At 45.0% G+C, this 21455-nt stretch overlaps 1 protein-coding gene across 2 annotated transcripts in view; it reads right to left on the bottom strand.

Moving 5' to 3' along the window:
• LOC139273233 (serine/threonine-protein kinase PAK 5-like) overlaps positions 1-3513 on the bottom strand; it is a 365900-nt gene extending 362387 nt beyond the window's left edge. For both annotated transcript variants that reach the window (XM_070889858.1, XM_070889859.1), the window contains exon 1: positions 3384-3513. The gene's annotated coding sequence lies outside the window, so the exon portion shown is untranslated. The remainder of the gene's footprint in view (positions 1-3383) is intronic.
• Between the last annotated feature and the right edge of the window lie 17942 nt (positions 3514-21455).

The following is a 21455-nucleotide window of genomic DNA, read 5'->3' as shown; positions in this document are numbered from 1 at the left end:
CATTTATCCCTACTCTCGGTTTTCTGTTTGTTAGCCAATCCTCTATCCATGTTAATATATTACCCCCAACCACGTGAATTTTTATCCTGTGCAGTAATCTTTTATGTGGCACCCTGTCAAATGCCTTCTGGAAATCCAAATATACCATATCCACTGATTCCCCTTTATCCACTCTGTTCGTTACATCCTCAAAGAATTCTAGAAAATTTGTCAAACATGACTCGTCATAAATCCATGCTGACTCTGCCTGACTGAATTTTGCTTTTCCAAATGTCCTGCTACTGCTTCTTTAATAATGGACTCCAACATCTTCCCAACCACATATGTTAGGCTAACTGGTCTATAGTTTCCTGCTTTTTGTCTGCCTCCTTGTTTAAATAGGGGCATTACATTTGCAGTTCTCCAATCTTCTGGGACCTCCCCAGAATCCAGGGAATTTTGATAAATTACAACCAATGCATCCACAATCCCTGCTGCTACTTCTCTTAAGACCCTAGGATGCAAGCCATCAGGTCAAGGGGAATTTTCCAATTTTATTCCCGTTATCTTGTAAACTTGTATATACTTTGTACAGCCAGCAGAGAGTTCATCTCCTGGAGTCCCAAGGAATCCCACAATCCCTTGGGAGCACAGGTATTTAAGGAGACCTTGCAGGCTGGAGAGGCACTCTGGAGATCTGCAATAAAAGACTACGGTCACACTTTACTTTGAGCTCACAGTATCCAGTCAGATTCTTTATTCATACATAACAAGTACCACCACCTTAGTGATTGTGTTAAGTTCCCACCCTCCCCCTCCCCCCCCCAGCCCCTTGACTATCCACTGTTGGAATATTGTTAGTGTCCTCTACCGTAAAGACTGATACAAAATATTTGTTCAGAGTTTCTGCTATCTCCATGTTCTCCATTACTAATTGCCTGGTCTCATCCTCTAAGGGACCAACATTTACAGCCCTACAGCAGGGACCAACACCACCCTACACCAGCTCCATAAAGCATCCCTACAATGCCCAAGTCATTCATTTCACACTTATACCATTGTGGGGGGGGGGAGGGGGGGTACCCTCATGTCTCACCATTTACTATAGCTCACTAAACCACTTCCAAAGGTGCCCACGAATCTGTCCAAGAACGCAAAGTGTTGAAAATAAAGATTTCAATATTTGACAACACATCAACATAAACTTTACATGAACATTGGCTAAAGGACCCAAGTGCCTACCCTTGTGTATTGTTTGTTGATATGATTGGACAAGGATGAGGGTGAGTGTGAGAGGTCGCTACTGAGATAGGGAACTGATAATGTAGAGAGAGAGAGAGAGAGAGAGGGATGGATGGAAGTGCAAGGTAAGTTGGTGTGAGTAAGGATGTGCAGAAGTAGGGCAGGGAAGGCAGAGTGATGGGGATGTGATGAGTGGCACAGCAGGATGAAGTTGAGTGTGGCTTTGCAGTAACATTGCATGATCTACTGAGATCATTGAAAGGTTTGCGCCACTGCAGCCAGTTCCTCCCGACGACAACCCTGCTGGTGCCCTCCTGTGCAATGTGCAACCAGGCTGCGTTGGTGTCCATAAGCATCTGGAGGGAATGATGGGAGAGCAGTGTGCCCTTGTGTAGTGCATGTCAATGTTTGCAGCAGAACAGCACAGCTACCAAAATAAATATGGCCATGGTTCCTTTAAGGAAACCAGCTGATGACACGTCATCAGATGTCGTCATCAGACCCATTTCCTGTTAATTGGTCGAGAACCTCGCAGGGCGGGCTTAACAAGCCCCATTTAGGGAAGATTGCTTCGAGGGGATGGGATAGAGCCAGGAGCGAGTTTTCCCACACGCCACCGATGCTGGCCGCTCCAATCTCGCCATAGGTGACGGAATCACGGCCTATATGACAAGTGCAAAAGTCATTCCCATAAACTTATAATTTTTTTTTATATGTCAATGGCCGCAATGGACACTAAAGCTTCATTGTCTACAGATGTAATCCACACTTGTGGTCACAAACCACACAATACACTTCTGCAAAGGGAGAGACAGGTTGATGCCAGTAAGAGCACACATTACCACTGATCCCAAGCTGTACAAAGAAACTGCCCCACACAAAATATTCCCTAGAAAACATGGGAGCTTGTGTTTCCAGACCTGTAAATGTAATTTAAATAGGTTATTTAAATTTAAAAGATGTTTATATCTGGACCATTAATTGTTACACATTTGCCAGTTTTCCTGTTCCAACTTGTAACCCGTTTGTAATGTTTAGTTTTTGAAATTAAATGTAAATAATAAAAATGCCTTAACAGACAGAATAAAACAGCAATTGGCAATGTTTAAAAAGTGAATCAGAATACAACTGGTTTACAGCTTAAATGTGTGCAGTGTATCCTACCATGCAAGAGGCATCAGATATGGCTAGAGCTAAACTTAAATGGGAATTTGAAGAATACATTCAGATGAAAGTTCTGTTAGTAATATATTTGTATTTTAACTACAGATGGCAACATCAAATTCAAAGAAAGTTTCTTTTGCATATATAGAACTATAGCAAGAGACAGAAATAAAATGAAACAATCAACACAAGACTGGTAATCCAAGACATGGTAAACTAAATAGAATTGCTTTGTCTATATTATGTAAGATGCAATCACTCAATATTAGATTCTTTGAAAATATCCCCCCAAAGTTTAAGATACATATTTTCCCATCTGATATAAAAACTTTAATATATGGATATATAAGCCACTGCTTCAGACAGTGCTGATGGATATACAACAAAACTTTTCTAATTCAGGGCCTCATGCCGAATTGTAATATTGTAGCGCACAATATGACATACAAGATGTATGAAGCTTATTCCAAAGAAAATTCAAACCTGCTTGGAAAGGATTATTGCGTTCAAGTGGAAGAACTAACGAGATCGCAAGACGTATGGCAATATACTGACATTTCCCCCTGGAAAAGGGGTCACGTTTGTTTGATGACACGGGTAACAGCCCAGCGTCTCCTTATCGTTTAAATTAAAAGGCAGACTGACATTTCATGATAACAGAAGTGCAGCCTACTTTCTAGCGCCGGTTTCAGTAAGGTTACCAAATCCACAACCCAGCTCGCAAATGCACTGCACCTGTTATTCTGAAAACGGCCAATAAGACAAATACAACACCTTACCCGGCGAGGGACCCGCACTCTTTGTCTGCGGAAAGATAATGTCGCTTCCCTCGCCACAACGTTACATCAAAACAATGCTCCTGTCAAACGCAGGCTGTGCTCCAGCCATCCGCTCTTCCCGAGCCGTGCATTTGCAAACGGGAACACAAAAGGTCTCTTACTGCGTCTTAAAAAGGGTCAGCTAGCTCCATTCTACAAAATGACCGATTATAATCTTACCTGTCGAAACGTCGATTAATTATAACCTAAAAAATAAATATATATATTTCTGTGGTGTAATATCGGTCACTCCCGTGTCTCTCCCGTTATTCCACAGTCGCCATGTTTCCCTGTGTACATACGGTGAGGCTGGGGAACATCCGGGCACGCGGGGAGGGGAGGGGTCGGGCACGAGTGTGGAGGGCGGGGCAGAAGTGGGCACGCGGCGAGGGGAGGGGGCAGGAATGGGCACGCGGGGAAGGCGGGGCCGGTTATGCGAGGAAGGGGCGGGGCAGGAGTGGGCACGCGGGGAGGGCGGGGCGAGGCACGCGGTGAGAGGGGAGGGGCAGGAGTGGGCACGCGGGGAGGGAGGGGCCGATGTGGTGACGCATACACTGGGTGTGAGCGGCTGGTGGCCGGCAGCATGGAATGTTGCCCGCGAGGGGCGCGGTAAGCACGCGGGCCATTCACACATACATAAAGCCAAGTGCTGCACAGCGGCATCTCGCACACGCCGCACGCATGAACACACACAACCTGTGGGTTTGTATCTTTTTTGGTGAAGTTGCGAGCTGTTTATTCTGCTGTCTACTCCCTGAAAATGGTTTAATAGGTTTATAATCAGTGTCACTCTTGCTTATATATCTCATTCGTAATACTTCCCAATCCCAATGGCAATGATGCTGAACACCATGGGCAATTTGTCATGCGTTTTCTGTCTTCACGTAACAATGCAGTGGGTAACAACAGCGAACGAGCAGCATTCGCCTTCATTACCACTTTGAAACGGACCCCAATTTCAGCAAGTCGCGCATGTGAGACCTAACGCGAAAATGCTGAAATTGCGATCAACCATTCACTGCTGCGAGACAGGCTACGCTGCGGACAACCCCTCCCTCATAGCTGGCAGTCAGTGAAACCGGCCAAAGCTTTGTTTTTTCGATAATATCACTTAAATACCCCATTGAAAGTTAGACCCTTTTGTATTAGGTGTAGCTGGGGTTTTAACAGTGTATTGACTGCTAAACAAATGTTATGGCGGTGAAAAACTAATTTTAGTTTTATGGAGTGTCAAATTTATCCATCTTAATAAAAATTTTAATTTTTAAGAAACTTTAAAACAATATTTTTCTTTTAACAATTAGCTCATCTTTATTTCAGGTTTACTGTTTACGCATATGAATGCCCAATCTTTGTTTTGCTCTCTAACATTTTTTAAAAGTTAGAATAAGAGGAGCTTCTTCACTTCTTCATTCCCTGTCAGTGAGAATTCTGCATTGTGATTGGCTGCTTAGACAGCTTGTTGACAGCACAGCAGATTGCACTAGGGGATTCCCCACTATGCTGCACTAATCACAATTGCACGTCGAAAAAGCCAAACTTCTCACCAGACATTGCAAGATCTTTGTGGGAAGCCTTCTTCTGAGTCAGCAGCAAACGCCTCTGCTTTGTCGCTGACCGCAAATTATGAGCCAATGTAATCTGGGTTGCCCAAATGTCTTATTGATTAAAGGCATAGCCAGCTGTAATACATTACCATACAGACCAGAAGGCTCCAGGTTTAATTACTGATCTTTGCTAAGTTAACTAATGTTTGTTAGAGCACTATTAAAACACTATACTATTTCTGCCCAGTGATCATTGCTGGGAGTGCATGTGCGTGGGAGCAGCTTGGAGCCCTGACCTGTGTGGGAACATCAACGGCAGATCAGGGCCATAAAAGGAGCAGAGATGCGATGGCCGGGAACAGCGTAGAGGTGTACTGCTCCAGGGAGCAGCGCGAGCTGGTGCAGGAGGGCGACGGCAGCGAAGAGTGATGTCATCAAGGTGCAGGTCGATGATTGGAGCGTGGGCAGATACAGCAGGAGCAGCAAGAGTCTGGAGGGATGTGATGGGGCTCAGGAGAGGCGTGAGTTCGAGGCCAGAGGCCCAGGGGCAACACGGGCCAGTCCACACTGTGATATGTATGCGCACTAGGTCCTTGCAGCAGAGCAGTTCTCCAGTCCTCTTGGATAACCTTTGCCACTGGACCAAGACCTAGCTCTGTCAAGCCCGTGTGTGCAACGGGCCACCAAACGTTAAAAAAATCCACGCACAGACATCTTCCACCCTTCAGGATGTAGTTTGGGATCTGGAATATTAGGTCCTTCATTGAAACACCTGTGAATTCATCCTTTTCTGGCGTGGAAGCAAGTCATCCACATTTTGAGGGACTGTCTATGATGATGATGATGCATGTGTGTGAATGTTAAGTGAAACCAGAATAAGGCTAGGCCATGATGCTTTCCACAGCAACAAGACCAGTGATATTGTTTTGGCTCATACATGAAGCCTGGACACTTGGGCAAAGTTTGGAGGCAGATCAAATCATACTCCAGCAGGTCAGTCCCTTCAGGAGAGGAGGCAAGGGGTGTATCCCCCAATTTTTTTTGGCATAGGTTATATTACCTTCTTTCTCCCCCCACAGACCCCACCCCCCAAATCCCAAGATTGCCGCTAATGCCTCCCTCCCAACTCTATATGATTGCATCTCTGAACGTAACGAAAAACAGGAGAGGGGAACATTAAATAGTAACCTACTTTGATGAATGTCTCTTTTTTTAAAAATAAACATAATTCTGCAATTGGTATACTCACCTTTTGTTTAGTGAGTATACAACTTATCTGCCTCATTTTCATCATAATTTACATCATGCTAACAAAATTATGAAGACATACGGTTTTGAAACATACGATTCCTGACAATCTGACTTCATTACCGTAATGAAAAACGGCAGCCAATCGTGAAGAATTTATAATGATCATGACAATGTTTCTCAAGCTGCTCGTGATCCACTTACCAGGTTTAAATGTCACAACATTTGATAAGATAGCTATGGAATATGCAAATTATGTGGTAACACACTCAAATGAAAATGGAAATAATCCTGATTGCACCCATAGTAGCAGTCCTGCATTCCCTGTTTAAGAATGGTATGTAGGGCAGTATTGTCATATTATGGTGTATATCAGCAATCAAACATTTGATTTATCAAAGGAATACTGCAACTGAAAATGATTTTGATTTAATTCTCTATCAATGAAGTACTGTTCCTCCAGTCCCAAGTCTGACTAACCTTGTGAGAACTTCAATCTGTGAAGCCCTTCTTTCTTTGTGTTAATAAGAACTTCTGCCAGTCTTCTGAACTCCTTGACTTCTATCAGTCATCAAGGAACGGCAGCCTCTCTGAAGCTTAGGTAGGGTGGTGTAACTTTGATGTTCAAGTTGATCCTTGTGTATTTAACAGCAAATGGTGATTATGAGGCTTGCTTGCCAGATTTCCCTCCATTTTTATTCTGCTATTCTCCTATACTCCTTTAGCCATTCTGTCAACATGGAATTGATACCAGTGTACAGGGCAGAGCTTTGATTGCAGGAATCTGGAGAAGACTAGCTCTGTGTGGGAAGTGTATCCGCCTCGAGCTCTTGATGGTCCGCGTTGCGGAATTGGAGCTGAGGGTGGATTCACTCTGGAGCATCCACGATGCTGAGAATGACGTGAGTATCATGTGTAGTGAGTTGGTCTTACCGCAGGAGAAGGGTCCACAGCCAGATAGGGAATGGAAGACCAGCAGGAAGAGCAGTGCAAGAAAGATAGTGCAGGGGTCCCCTGTGGTCATCCCCCTGCAAAACAGATATACTGCTTTGAGTACTGTTGGGGAGGATGACTCATCAGGGGAGGGCAGCAGCAGCCAAGTTCATGGCACCGTAGGTGGCTCTGCTGCAAAGGAGGGCAGGAAAAAGATTGGGAGCGCGATAGTGATAGGGGATTCGATGGTGAGGGGAATAGATAGGCGTTTCTGCGGACGCAACCGAGACTCCAGGATGGTATGTTGCCTCCCTGGTGCAAGGATCAAGGATGTCTCGGAGCGGGTGCAGGACATTCTGAAATGGGAGGGAGAACAGCCAGTTGTCGTGGTGCACATTGGTACCAACGACATAGGTAAAAAAAGAGATGAGGTCCTACGAAAAGAATTTAAGGAGCTAGGAGCTAAATTAAAAAGTAGGACCTCAAAAGTAGTAATCTCGGGATTGCTACCAGTGCCACGTGCTAGTCAGAGTAGGAATCGCAGGATAGCGCAGATGAATACATGGCTTGAGCAGTGGTGCAGCAGGGAGGGATTCAAATTCTTGGGGCATTGGAACCGGTTCTGGGGGAGGTGGGACCAGTACAAACCGGACGGTCTGCACCTGTGCAGGACCGGAACCAATGTCCTAGGGGGAGTGTTTGCTAGTGCTGTTGGGGAGGAGTTAAACTAATATTGCAGGGGGATGGGAACCTATGCAGGGAGACAGAGGGAGACAAAAATGAGGCAAAAGCAAAAGACAGAAAGGAGATGAGGAAAAGTGGAGGGCAGAGAAACCCAAGGCAAAGAACAAAAAGGGCCACTGTACAGCAAAATTCTAAAAGGACAAAGGGTGTTAAAAAAGCAAGCCTGAAGGCTTTGTGTCTTAATGCAAGGAGTATCCGCAATAAGGTGGATGAATTAACTGTGCAAATAGATGTTAACAAATATGATGTGATTGGGATTACGGAGACGTGGCTCCAGGATGATCAGGGCTGGGAACTCAACATCCAGGGGTATTCAACATTCAGGAAGGATAGAATAAAAGGAAAAGGAGGTGGGGTAGCATTGCTGGTTAAAGAGGAGATTAATGCAATAGTTAGGAAAGACATTAGCTTGGATGATGTGGAATCTATATGGGTAGAGCTGCAGAACACTAAAGGGCAAAAATCGTTAGTGGGAGTTGTGTACAGACCTCCAAACAGTAGTAGTGATGTTGGGGAGGGCATCAAACAGGAAATTAGGAGTGCATGCAATAAAGGTGCAGCAGTTATAATGGGTGACTTTAATATGCATATAGATTGGGCTTGCCAAACTGGAAGCAATACGGTGGAGGAGGATTTCCTGGAGTGCATAAGGGATGGTTTTCTCGACCAATATGTCGAGGAACCAACTAGGGGGGAGGCCATCTTAGACTGGGTGTTGTGTAATGAGAGAGGATTAATTAGCAATCTCATTGTGCAAGGCCCCTTGGGGAAGAGTGACCATAATATGGTGGAATTCTGCATTAGGATGGAGAATGAAACAGTTAATTCAGAGACCATGGTCCAGAACTTAAAGAAGGGTAACTTTGAAGGTATGAGGCATGAATTGGCTAAGATAGATTGGCTAATGATACTTAAGGGGTTGACTGTGGATGGGCAATGGCAGACATTTAGAGACCGCATGGATGAATTACAACAATTGTACATTCCTGTCTGGCGTAAAAATAAAAAAGGGAAGGTGGCTCAACCGCGGCTATCTAGGGAAATCAGGGATAGTATTAAAGCCAAGGAAATGGCATACAAATTGGCCAGAAATAGCAGCGAACCTGGGGACTGGGAGAAATTTAGAACTCAGCAGAGGAGGACAAAGGGTTTGATTAGGGCAGGGAAAATGGAGTACGAGAAGAAGCTTGCAGGGAACATTAAGGCGGATTGCAAAAGTTTCTATAGGTATGTAAAGAGAAAAAGGTTAGTAAAGACAAACGTAGGTCCCCTGCAGTCAGAATCAGGGGAAGTCATAACGGGGAACAAAGAAATGGCAGACCAATTGAACAAGTACTTTGGTTCAGTATTCACTAAGGAGGACACAAACAACCTTCCGGATATAAAAGGGGTCAGAGGGTCTAGTAAGGAGGAGGAACTGAGGGAAATCTTTATTAGTCGGGAAATTGTGTTGGGGAAATTGATGGGATTGAAGGCCGATAAATCCCCAGGGCCTGATGGACTGCATCCCAGAGTACTTAAGGAGGTGGCCTTGGAAATAGCGGATGCATTGACAGTCATTTTCCAACATTCCATTGACTCTGGATCAGTTCCTATCGAGTGGAGGGTAGCCAATGTAACCCCACTTTTTAAAAAAGGAGGGAGAGAGAAAGCAGGGAATTATAGACCGGTCAGCCTGACCTCAGTAGTGGGTAAAATGATGGAATCAATTATTAAGGATGTCATAGCAGCGCATTTGGAAAATGGTGACATGATACGTCCAAGTCAGCATGGATTTGTGAAAGGGAGATCATGCTTGACAAATCTTCTGGAATTTTTTGAGGATGTTTCCAATAAAGTGGACAAAGGAGTACCAGTTGATGTGGTATATTTGGACTTTCAGAAGGCTTTCGACAAGGTCCCACACAAGAGATTAATGTGCAAAGTTAAAGCACATGGGATTGGGGGTAGTGTGCTGACGTGGATTGAGAACTGGTTGTCAGATAGGAAGCAAAGAGTAGGAGTAAATGGGTACTTTTCGGAATGGCAGGCAGTGACTAGTAGGGTACCGCAGGGTTCTGTGCTGGGGCCCCAGCTGTTTACATTGTACATTAATGATTTAGACGAGGGGATTAAATGTAGTATCTCCAAATTTGCGGATGACACTAAGTTGGGTGGCAGTGTGAGCTGCGAGGAGGATGCTATGAGGCTGCAGAGTGACTTGGATAGGTTAGGTGAGTGGGCAAATGCGTGGCAGATGAAGTATAATGTGGATAAATGTGAGGTTATCCACTTTGGTGGTAAAAACAGAGAGACAGACTATTATCTGAATGGTGACAGATTAGGAAAAGGGAAGGTGCAACGAGACCTGGGTGTCATGGTACATCAGTCATTGAAGGTTGGCATGCAGGTACAGCAGGCGGTTAAGAAAGCAAATGGCATGTTGGCCTTCATAGCGAGGGGATTTGAGTACAGGGGCAGGGAGGTGTTGCTACAGTTGTACAGGGCCTTGGTGAGGCCACACCTGGAGTATTGTGTACAGTTTTGGTCTCCTAACTTGAGGAAGGACATTCTTGCTATTGAGTGAGTGCAGCGAAGATTCACCAGACTGATTCCCGGGATGGTGGGACTGACCTATCAAGAAAGACTGGATCAACTGGGCTTGTATTCACTGGAGTTCAGAAGAGTGAGAGGGGACCTCATAGAAACGTTTAAAATTCTGACGGGTTTGGACAGGTTGGATGCAGGAAGAATGTTCCCAATGTTGGGGAAGTCCAGAACCAGGGGTCACAGTCTAAGGATAAGGGGTAAGCCATTTAGGACCGAGATAAGGAGAAACTTCTTCACCCAGAGAGTGGTGAACCTGTGGAATTCTCTACCACAGAAAGTAGTTGAGGCCAATTCACTAAATATATTCAAAAGGGAGTTAGATGAAGTCCTTACTACTCGGGGGATCAAGGGGTATGGCGTGAAAGCAGGAAGGGGGTACTGAAGTTTCATGTTCAGCCATGAACTCATTGAATGGTGGTGCAGGCTAGAAGGGCTGAATGGCCTGCTCCTGCACCTATTTTCTATGTTTCTATGTTTTCTATGGAGGGCTTGGATCTCACTGAAGTTTTGATGCATCATTGGCTCCTGAAAAATGTACCTGATTTGGAGGTTCCTGAATACAGCCTGATGAGTGAAGGGGAACGTGTTTCTTACTTCCTGAAAGGCAAGATCTTACCTTTGTGAAGAAGCTGGCTTGTAATGTCCTTCTCATACCAGACTCTGAGTTCACTTGTGGTTGGTGGACCTTGAAGTTCATTGTTTTAAATGTTGAGAAATGGCTTACAGATAAAGTGAGGGCTTCGATCATGCAAAGGCCTCTTTCCAGATCATTAACATTAGTGCAGCTATGGGGTGCTTCTATACCCCTCTGGTCCCCTGCCAGATTGTATTGGAATTCCAGTTTATGTAATGTAGAGCTTGGCAGGCTCATATGAAGGGCATTCGGGAAGTTGACTTTATAAATAACAAAAACATGGTTAAGGGTTTCAGTGAGGTGGGGGTGAGATAAGGATGGAGGTGAAAAAGCTCCAGAGGAGGAATAGGATATGAAGCTTGGAGCTAAAAGTTCAGCCTGAGCAAGCAACTGAGCAGAGACATGAAGTTGGCAGCAAGAGTACAGAAGCTATATAACTAAATGAGGGAGCAAGGAATAGAAGGAAAAGCAGACAGGGTTAGTTGAAATAGGGTGGGAGGAGGCTTGTGTGGCGCATAAACACTGGCACCAACCAGTTGGGCCAAATGGCCTGTTCCTGTTCTGTAAATTCTACATAATTCTATGTACATGTGTAATCTTCACCCTGCAACTGCACTGAAATTGCTCCAGCCAAATTCATTCTATCAAAGTCCAGTTGATCATCCAATGACTTGATGCCAGACGAGCAATTTGACAATACAACCGTTGTTATGATGTTGTCGGCTGTGGCTGAGAGGCACACTTATAGAGTTGACTTATGCTTACAGATAACATCACCGAGGGGCAACATGTAAATGAGGAAAAGGTAGGGGCAAGGAATCAAATATTGGGGTAATTCCAAGGTGGTTGTTTGGAGAGGAGAGTGAAACCAATACTTGAGATGTGCTGGTTACATTGGGATTCGCCTTCAAGTGAAGGCGGTCCACGGAGGTGGACAACTGAGGAGATGTGGTGGAAAAGGAAGGAGTGGGGTGGGTGATGGTGTTCAATGCTACAGGAAGGTTAAGGGGGGCAATACATTATGATTGCAGTCATAAAGTTAGCGATGAATTTGGCTGGAGCAATTTCAGTGCAGTTGCAGGGTGAAGATTACACATTTACATAGAATTATGTAGAATTTACAGAACAGGAACAGGCCATTTCGCCCAGCTGGTCGATGCCAGTGTTTATGCGCCACACAAGCCTCCTCCCACCCTATTTCTTCTAACCCTACCTGCATTTCCTTCTATTTCTTTCTCCCTCATATAGCTTCCCCTTAAATGTATCTCTGCTATTTACCTCAACTACTCCTTGTGGTAGCAAGTTCCACTCTCTTTTCCTGAATTCCCGATTGGATTTATTAGTGACTGTCTTATATTTATGGCCCCTAGGTTTGGACTCCTCCACAAGTGGAAACATCTTCTCTGCGTCTACCCTTTCAAACCCCTTCATAATTTAAAAACCTCTATTAGGTCACTCCCAGCCTATTCTGTCTTTCTTGATAGTTATAAATCTCAGTTCTGGTAAACCTTGTAAATCTTTTTTGCACCTATTCCAGTGCCTCTATTGTGATAGTGTAACCACAGATCCCTTTGCTCCTCTACCCCATTTCGGCTCTTATTTTCCAAGGAGTATATGGCCTCTTTAATCCTCCTACCAAAATCCACTACTTCACAGTTATCTATATTAAAATTAATTTGCCATTTACAGGCCCATTCTGCAAGTTTATTAACATCTTCATCTGAGGACATTAGAGAAGAAAATGAAATTAGATATGGGATGGTAGTTAGGGAGGAGAAAAGAGTCAAGGGTGGGCTTTTTGAGGAGGGAAATGATGATGATGGTTTGGAAGGGAAGGAGAACAGTGCCTGTGTAAAGAAAGTTGTTAATGCTGTCCAGGAGCATTGGGCAAGGAAAGATAATTATGTGCTAAGTAAATAATTATGGAGTGTATTCTTTAGAAACTGGAGTTTTGTGCTTTTAATACATATGAGAGCCAAATATAATGTTATATTTCAGTTCTTTTCGACAGGTAACAATGGAGCTCAATCACAGGCTGTTGGAGTTAATTTTGTTCAGGAAGAAAAGATTAAGTGCCATCTTGTCCAATTTAGGATCACAGGTGGGGCATGTCTCTCAGGGCCTCGTGGCAGGGAGGCAAGCTGAGAACTACTAATGAACAGACCTAAAAATAGCTTTACCTCAGACAGGTCCAATTGACCTTGAATGAAGAAAATAAAGCTACACTTTTTTTTAGTTTTACAGAGGACTGGTTTGGCTGACTTGGCAGAATTGGAAAAATAGGCTCAAATGTAATGATTGATGACTGGCAAAACACTTTTGTTTATAAATGTTCCTGCAGCTAATTGCATTTTCCAAGCAACTTTGAAGATCAGTGCCTTGCCCTTATTGTATTCTGAGATCATCCATCAGTCTGGTTGTCCCCATTATTTTAATTAGCCTTTGTTTTGTCGCTAGGAATCAATATTTGCCTTTGCCAAATAATGGCTTCTAGCCAACTTAAGAGAGTCAAGGTTTACTGAACATTGTTTGGATGACAAGCCATTCTCAAATTATTTTCAGTGACTGTAAAGCCTAGTCACCAAATTATAAGCAGTTCCATTTAAAATATTGTCTTTTATTTTCCCCCCCAGTAAGAATTGGTTAGCTGTGAGCTGCAGCATGCAGGCAGGCTGGCAAAATCCCTCGCATGGCATTGTCATAAAAGATTAGGTTATGGAATTTTTCTTTCCAAAATGCTATTGCGTTGCTCTACTGCTTCTGTATTTCTTGATACGCGATATGATTTGAAGATAATTAATATAGTGTGTAGCAGCATTGATTCATTATCTGTGGGGTTGAAAGCTGAGATTAATATGCAAAGCTTAGCTTTTAGTTTTGGTCCCTTTTAATAATAGAAACTTGAAAATGTGCCTAAGATACCAGCCTAGAAATTCAAGGGAAAGAAATATCACATCTATTCTCCATCAGTCTTATGAGTCCATGGCAATAATCTTTTATAATTTGGAACTCAATTGTATTATGCAACATGAGTGGCAATAGGCTACATTTTACAATTGGACATAACTAGCTGCTTGTTGTCTGACTGTGAGATGCTTTAGCCGACAGTTAGCTTCGACCCTAATGCTTTTTCCAATGTATGTTTTAACTCCTGTCTCTTCACCATAACCACCTCCCCCCCACCGCCCCCCCCCGCCAACCCCGGACTCCATATGCAATCCTTTTTGTCCATGACTGCTGTGCCACTAGACCGTCTCAGCCTTGCTCTGCAAGGATCTGGAGCCTGTATGATAACTCTACCCTGTCTCCCTGAGTGCCAGTGAACGGGATAGATGACTTTCACTTGAACTCAGGATACCAAATTAGTTTGCCGTCACTGCATTCTCTAGTTTAGGCAAAGCCAAGAGGGAAGGCACAGCAGGACTGGCACTGGAGCAGCCATGAAGATGAGGAGGCCTGGGACTTATGGTTTGGAGTAGGGATCTTAAGGACATAAAGAGGGTGGGAGCTTGAGAGGATGCTGAACTGACCCAACAAGATTATATATTGGACCAGAACTTGCAGTGGGTAGTAACAGTGAACGAGCAGTGTTCGCTGTTATCACCCCTTTGAAAGTGACCACAACCTCGGGATGTAGTGCCTGCGTATCCCAATGTGGAAATGCTGAAGTTATGGTTAGTCATTCACTGCTCCAACACTGGTGGCGCTGTGCCCCCCGCCCCCCTGGCCCGGCAATCAGTGTGGATATCAGTGAAATGATAAATACTTGAGCTTTTCTGCGGTAACATCGCTGTTAAATACCCCATTAAAAGTTAGACCCTTTTGGATTAGGTGTAACTGGGGTTTTAACAGTGTATTGACTGCTAAACAAAGGTTATGGCCCTGAAAAACTAATTTTATTTTTGTGGGGTGTCAAATCTCTCCAGTATAATAAAAATAAAACATTTTAAGAAAATTAATAAAAAAACTATTTTGCAAAAGTTTGTTCATATTTATTTCAGTTTACCTTTTCCACATGTGAGAGCCCCAAACTTTGTTTTGCTCTCTATAACACTGTAAAAAGTCAGAACAAAAGCAACTTATTTACTTCCTGGTTCAATGTCTGTGAGAATTCTGCATTGTGATTGGCTGCTTAGACAGCGTGTTGACGTCACAACAGATTGCACTATGGGATTCCCACGACACTGCACTGATCTTAATTGCACATTGAAAAAGCCAAACCTCTCGCCACAGAGGTCACGAGATCTCTGTGGTCAGCTTTCTTCGAGGCCAGTGGCGACCTTTGCTTTGCCGCTGACTGCAAATTATGGGCCAATATTGTATTAAAAAATTGTTTTAAAAAATCAGATACTCCTGAGCAATGTTCCCTGTAAGCTATGCAGCCTTGCGGCCATGCAGCGCTCCAGGAAACCGGTGCAGCCGGCTTGCCAGCTTCTCAATACAAAAACTGCGCATGCGCAGTATTTTGAATGGCTCGTGCAGCCCCTTAAAGGGGCTGATAGAGAATTCAAGCTCTGTAGCCCGGCTGCAGTTTTGGAAAAAACACAGACCACATTGCATTAAGTCATCAATCAATTTGACATTTTAGGACCTTGGGGAGCGAGCCAATTAAAAGGTTAACAGACTATCAATTGAGCCAATAAGGTCAAAGAAGGCAAGTTCTTTTCTGTAAATTGAACCAGGTATAAGTACAACCATTTTAGCCATGTGGTCTCAGAAGGACAAAGGCCCGGCTTAAAGCCAAGAGTTTGTTGCTGCTGCCAGAATAAAGTTACATTAAAACTACAACCGAAGTTCTCATTTCATTGGAAATTAAGAGATCTAACAATTTTGGCATCATGAACACGATCGCTGAGGAAAGAAACTGAATTTTGGACATCACACCTACATACTGAGGTAAGGACTCCTCTTTATAAAAGTCCTCGGTCAAAAGTCTAAATTCGCCTCTTCTTCTACGCGATTCCGAAACCCTCCGGTTTGTGAACCCTCCGGTTGGTAGTCGGCTCGAGGTCCCATAGACGTCTAACTTTGGTGGTGTGTTAGTTAATTAATCACCGACCCACTGATCGGCTAGAAAACCTACGACTCGAGACCCCAGTAAAGAAATCAGTATTATAGCAGCAGGAGATAAGAGCAAAGAATTGCCTACAACTGTTAAAGGTGGGCAGGCATCACCTGAGGTTTCGATAGATGAAATCCTCCAACAGTTGAAAGAATACATAGAGCAACAATTCAACTTATCTAAAACCTGTATTAAGATCGAACAAAAGTACGGAACCTCCAAAGGACAATGGTCCTTGGACGAGATTAAAAGGGTCTGGGGAAAAACGACCCGTATGAAAAATAAAGAGCGAACTAGATGATCCCTAGCCGTTATGGGACAGATCCGAAAGCAGAATGAAATTATAATGCGTTCCCAACATGATCGAGAACTGACCAGTACAAAGGACCAATTGCAAGCTGTTTGTGCACAGCTGCGACAGAAAAGATTTGAACTTGAAAAGTCGGAAGCGGAAGTTAAAGATCTTAAAGGTGAAATTAAAGAATGGAAAAAATCATTAGGTCAAGAGACAGTAATAGGAAAAGGAAAATGTATCGGTAAATTCCCAGGGTACCCATGTTTGGAGAAATTAAAAGCGGCCTGTAAAAGGCTCAGCAGTCCGGGGAGCGTCGAGAGAGGCGGGAGTCCAGAGAGGCAGCGGCCTATAAAAGGCTCAGCAGTCCGGGGAGCGTCGAGAGAGGCGGGAGTCCAGAGAGGCAGCGGCCTATAAAAGGCTCAGCAATCCGGGGAGCGTCGAGAGAGGCGGGAGTCCAGAGAGGCAGCGGCCTGTAAAAGGCTCAGCAGTCCGGGGAGCGTCGAGAGAGGCGGGAGTCCAGAGAGGCAGCGGCCTATAAAAGGCTCAGCAGTCCGGGGAGCGTCGAGAGAGGCGGGAGTCCAGAGAGGCAGCGGCCTATAAAAGGCTCAGCAGTCCGGGGAGCGTCGAGAGAGGCGGGAGTCCAGAGAGGCAGCGGCCTGTAAAAGGCTCAGCAGTCCGGGGAGCGTCGAGAGAGGCGGGAGTCCAGAGAGGCAGCGGCCTATAAAAGGCTCAGCAGTCCGGGGAGCGTCGAGAGAGGCGGGAGTCCAGAGAGGCGTAGCGGTGCAGCTCCAGCTGGGAGAGAAGGCAAAAAAGTAGAAGGAAATCAAAAGGTGACGTCACAGCCAACGTGGTAAGTGATTGGCTGCTGATTGGTGAGTAGTTTTTCTTTTTCTTTATTAGTCAGTAACTTTTAACATTGTTGTCGGCAATTTAAGTGTATCTAAGGGTTAAGTCATGGCAGGACAGCTCGGTCACGTGATATGCTCCTCCTGTACCATGTGGGAACACGGGGACAACACCAGTGTCCCTGACGACTACATGTGCGGGAAGTGTGTCCACCTCCGGCTACTGACGGTCCGCGTTGCGGAGTTGGAGCTGAAGGTGGATTCACTCTGGAGCATCCACGATGCTGAGAATGACGTGAGTATCACGTGTAGCGAGTTGGTCTTACTGCAGGAGAAGGGTCCACAGCCAGCGAGGGAATGGAAGACCAGCAGGAAGAGTAGTGCAAGGAAGGTAGTGCAGGGGTCCCCTGTGGTCATCCCCCTGCAAAACAGATACACCGCTTTGAGTACTGTTGAGGGGGATGACTCATCAGGGGAGGGCAGCAGCAGCCAAGTTCATGGCACCGTGGCTGGCTCTGTTGCACAGGAGGGCAGGAAAAAGAGTGGAAGAGCGATAGTGATAGGGGATTCAATTGTAAGGGGAATAGATAGGCGTTTCTGCGGCCGCAACCGAGACTCCAGGATGGTATGTTGCCTCCCTGGTGCAAGGGTCAAGGATGTCTCGGAGCGGGTGGAGGACATTCTAAAAAGGGAGGGAGAACAGCCAGTTGTCGTGGTGCACGTTGGTACCAATGACATAGGTAAAAAAAGGGATGAGTTCCTACGAAATGAATTTAAGGAGCTAGGAGCTAAATTAAAAAGTAGGACCTCAAAAGTAGTAATCTCGGGATTGCTACCAGTGCCACGTGCTAGTCAGAGTAGGAATCGCAGGATAGCTCAGATGAATACGTGGCTTGAGCAATGGTGCAGCAGGGAGGGATTCAAATTCCTGGGGCATTGGAACCGGTTCTGGGGGAGGTGGGACCAGTACAATCCGGACGGTCTGCACCTGGGCAGAATCGGAACCAATGTCCTCGGGGGAGTGTTTGCTAGTGCTGTTGGGGAGGAGTTAAACTAATATGGCAGGGGGATGGGAACCAATGCAGGGAGATAGAGGGAAACAAAAAGGAGGCAAAAACAAAAGACAGAAAGGAGATGAGGAAAAGTGGAGGGCAGAGAAACCCAAGGCAAAGAACAAAAAGGGCCATTGTACAGCAAAATTCTAAAAGGACAGAGGGTGTTAAAAAAACAAGCCTAAAGGCTTTGTGTCTTAATGCAAGGAGTATCCGCAATAAGGTGGATGAATTAACTGTGCAAATAGATGTTAACAAATATGATGTGATTGGGATTACGGAGACGTGGCTCCAGGATGAGCAGGGCTGGGAACTCAACATCCAGGGGTATTCAACATTCAGGAAGGATAGAATAAAAGGAAAAGGAGGTGGGGTAGCATTGCTGGTTAAGGAGGAGATTAAGGCAATAGTTAGGAAGGACATTAGCTTGGATGATGTGGAATCTATATGGGTAGAACTGCAGAACACCAAAGGGCAAAAAACGTTAGTGGGAGTTGTGTACAGACCTCCAAACAGTAGTAGTGATGTTGGGGAGGGCATCAAACAGGAAATTAGGGGTGCGTGCAATAAAGGTGCAGCAGTTATAATGGGTGACTTTAATATGCACATAGATTGGGCTAACCAAACTGGAAGCAATACGGTGGAGGAGGATTTTCTGGAGTGCATAAGGGATGGTTTTTTAGACCAATATGTTGAGGAACCAACTAGGGGGGAGGCCATCTTAGACTGGGTGTTATGTAATGAGAAAGGATTAATTAGCAATCTCGTTGTGCGAGGCCCCTTGGGGAAGAGTGACCATAATATGGTGGAATTCTGCATTAGGATGGAGAATGAAACAGTTAATTCAGAGACCATGGTCCAGAACTTAAAGAAGGCTAACTTTGAAGGTATGAGGCGTGAATTGGCTGAGATGGATTGGCGAATGATACTTAAGGGGTTGACTGTGGATGGGCAATGGCAGACATTTAGAGACCGCATGGATGAACTACAACAATTGTACATTCCTGTCTGGCATAGAAATAAAAAAGGGAAGGTGGCTCAACCGTGGCTATCAAGGGAAATCAGGGATAGTATTAAAGCCAAGGAAGTGGCATACAAATTGGCCAGAAATAGCAGCGAACCTGGGGACTGGGAGAAATTTAGAACTCAGCAGAGGAGGACAAAGGGTTTGATTAGGGCAGGGAAAATGGAGTATGAGAAGAAGCTTGCAGGGAACATTAAGACGGATTGCAAAAGTTTCTATAGATATGTAAAGAGAAAAAGGTTAGTAAAGACAAACGTAGGTCCCCTGCAGTCAGAATCAGGGGAAGTCATAACGGGGAACAAAGAAATGGCGGACCAATTGAACAAGTACTTTGGTTCGGTATTCACGAAGGAGGACACGAACAACCTTCCGGTTATAAAAGGGGTCGGGGGGTCTAGTAAGGAGGAGGAACTGAGGGAAATCCTTATTAGCCGGGAAATTGTGTTGGGGAAATTGATGGGATTGAAGGCCGATAAATCCCCAGGGCCTGATGGACTGCATCCCAGAGTACTTAAGGAGGTGGCCTTGGAAATAGTGGATGCGTTGACAGTCATTTTCCAACATTCCATTGACTCTGGATCAGTTCCTATGGAGTGGAGGGTAGCCAATGTAACCCCACTTTTTAAAAAAGGAGGGAGAGAGAAAACAGGGAATTATAGACCGGTCAGCCTGACATCGGTAGTGGGTAAAATGATGGAATCAATTATTAAGGATGTCATAGCAGTGCATTTGGAAAGAGGTGACATGATAGGTCCAAGTCAGCATGGATTTGTGAAAGGGAAATCATGCTTGACAAATCTTCTGGAATTTTTTGAGGATGTTTCCAGTAGAGTGGATAAGGGAGAACCAGTTGATGTGGTATATTTGGACTTTCAGAAGGCGTTCGACAAGGTCCCACACAAGAGATTGATGTGCAAAGTTAGAGCACATGGGATTGGGGGTAGTGTACTGACATGGATTGAGAACTGCTTGTCAGACAGGAAGCAAAGAGTAGGAGTAAATGGGTACTTTTCAGAATGGCAGGCAGTGACTAGTGGGGTACCGCAGGGTTCTGTGCTGGGGCCCCAGCTGTTTACACTGTACATTAATGATTTAGATGAGGGGATTGAGTGTAGTATCTCCAAGTTTGCGGATGACACTAAGTTGGGTGGCAGTGTGAGCTGCGAGGAGGATGCTGTGAGGCTGCAGAGCGACTTGGATAGGTTAGGTGAATGGGCAAATGCATGGCAGATGAAGTATAATGTGGATAAATGTGAGGTTATCCACTTTGGTGGTAAAAACAGAGAGACAGACTATTATCTGAATGGTGACAGATTAGGAAAAGGGGAGGTGCAAAGAGACCTGGGTGTCATGGTACATCAGTCATTGAAGGTTGGCATGCAGGTGCAGCAGGCGGTTAAGAAAGCAAATGGCATGTTGGCCTTCATAGCAAGGGGATTTGAGTACAGGGGCAGGGAGGTGTTACTACAGTTGTACAGGGCATTGGTGAGGCCACACCTGGAGTATTGTGTACAGTTTTGGTCTCCTAACCTGAGGAAGGACATTCTTGCTATTGAGGGAGTGCAGCGAAGGTTCACCAGACTGATTCCCGGGATGGCGGGACTGACCTATCAAGAAAGACTGGATCAACTGGGCTTGTATTCACTGGAGTTCAGAAGAATGAGAGGGGACCTCATAGAAACATATAAAATTCTGACGGGGTTAGACAGGTTAGATGCAGGAAGAATGTTCCCAATGTTGGGGAAGTCCAGAACCAGGGGTCACAGTCTAAGGATAAGGGGTAAGCCATTTAGGACCGAGATGCGGAGGAACTTCTTCACCCAGAGAGTGGTGAACCTGTGGAATTCTCTACCACAGAAAGTTGTTGAGGCCAATTCACTAAATATATTCAAAAAGGAGTTAGATGAGGTCCTTACTGCTAGGGGGATCAAGGGGTATGGCGAGAAAGCAGGAATGGGGTACTGAAGTTGAATGTTCAGCCATGAACTCATTGAATGGCGGTGCAGGCTAGAAGGGCCGAATGGCCTACTCCTGCACCTATTTTCTATGTTTCTATGTTTCTAAACCCGAGGACACGACCGAGGAATAGATACGGATTCTGAATCCTCTGATGATACAGGGTCGGAGGATGAAGAATTAGGGGTGCGCTTTGCCCCGTTTAAAAAAGGACGAGTTGTAGTCAAATCAGAAGAGACTGCAGATGAGGGCGGAATCAAAAAAACGAGGAAAAGGGTGTATGCAGAATTCCTATTTCATGATCCGGCAGACCCAGAGAAAAT

This window comes from Pristiophorus japonicus, chromosome 9 (assembly GCF_044704955.1).
Source record: "Pristiophorus japonicus isolate sPriJap1 chromosome 9, sPriJap1.hap1, whole genome shotgun sequence".
NCBI classification, from domain to species: Eukaryota; Metazoa; Chordata; class Chondrichthyes; family Pristiophoridae; genus Pristiophorus; species Pristiophorus japonicus.
The sequence above is the reverse complement of the archived record's forward strand: the minus strand, read 5'-3'. Positions and strand labels throughout refer to the sequence as shown.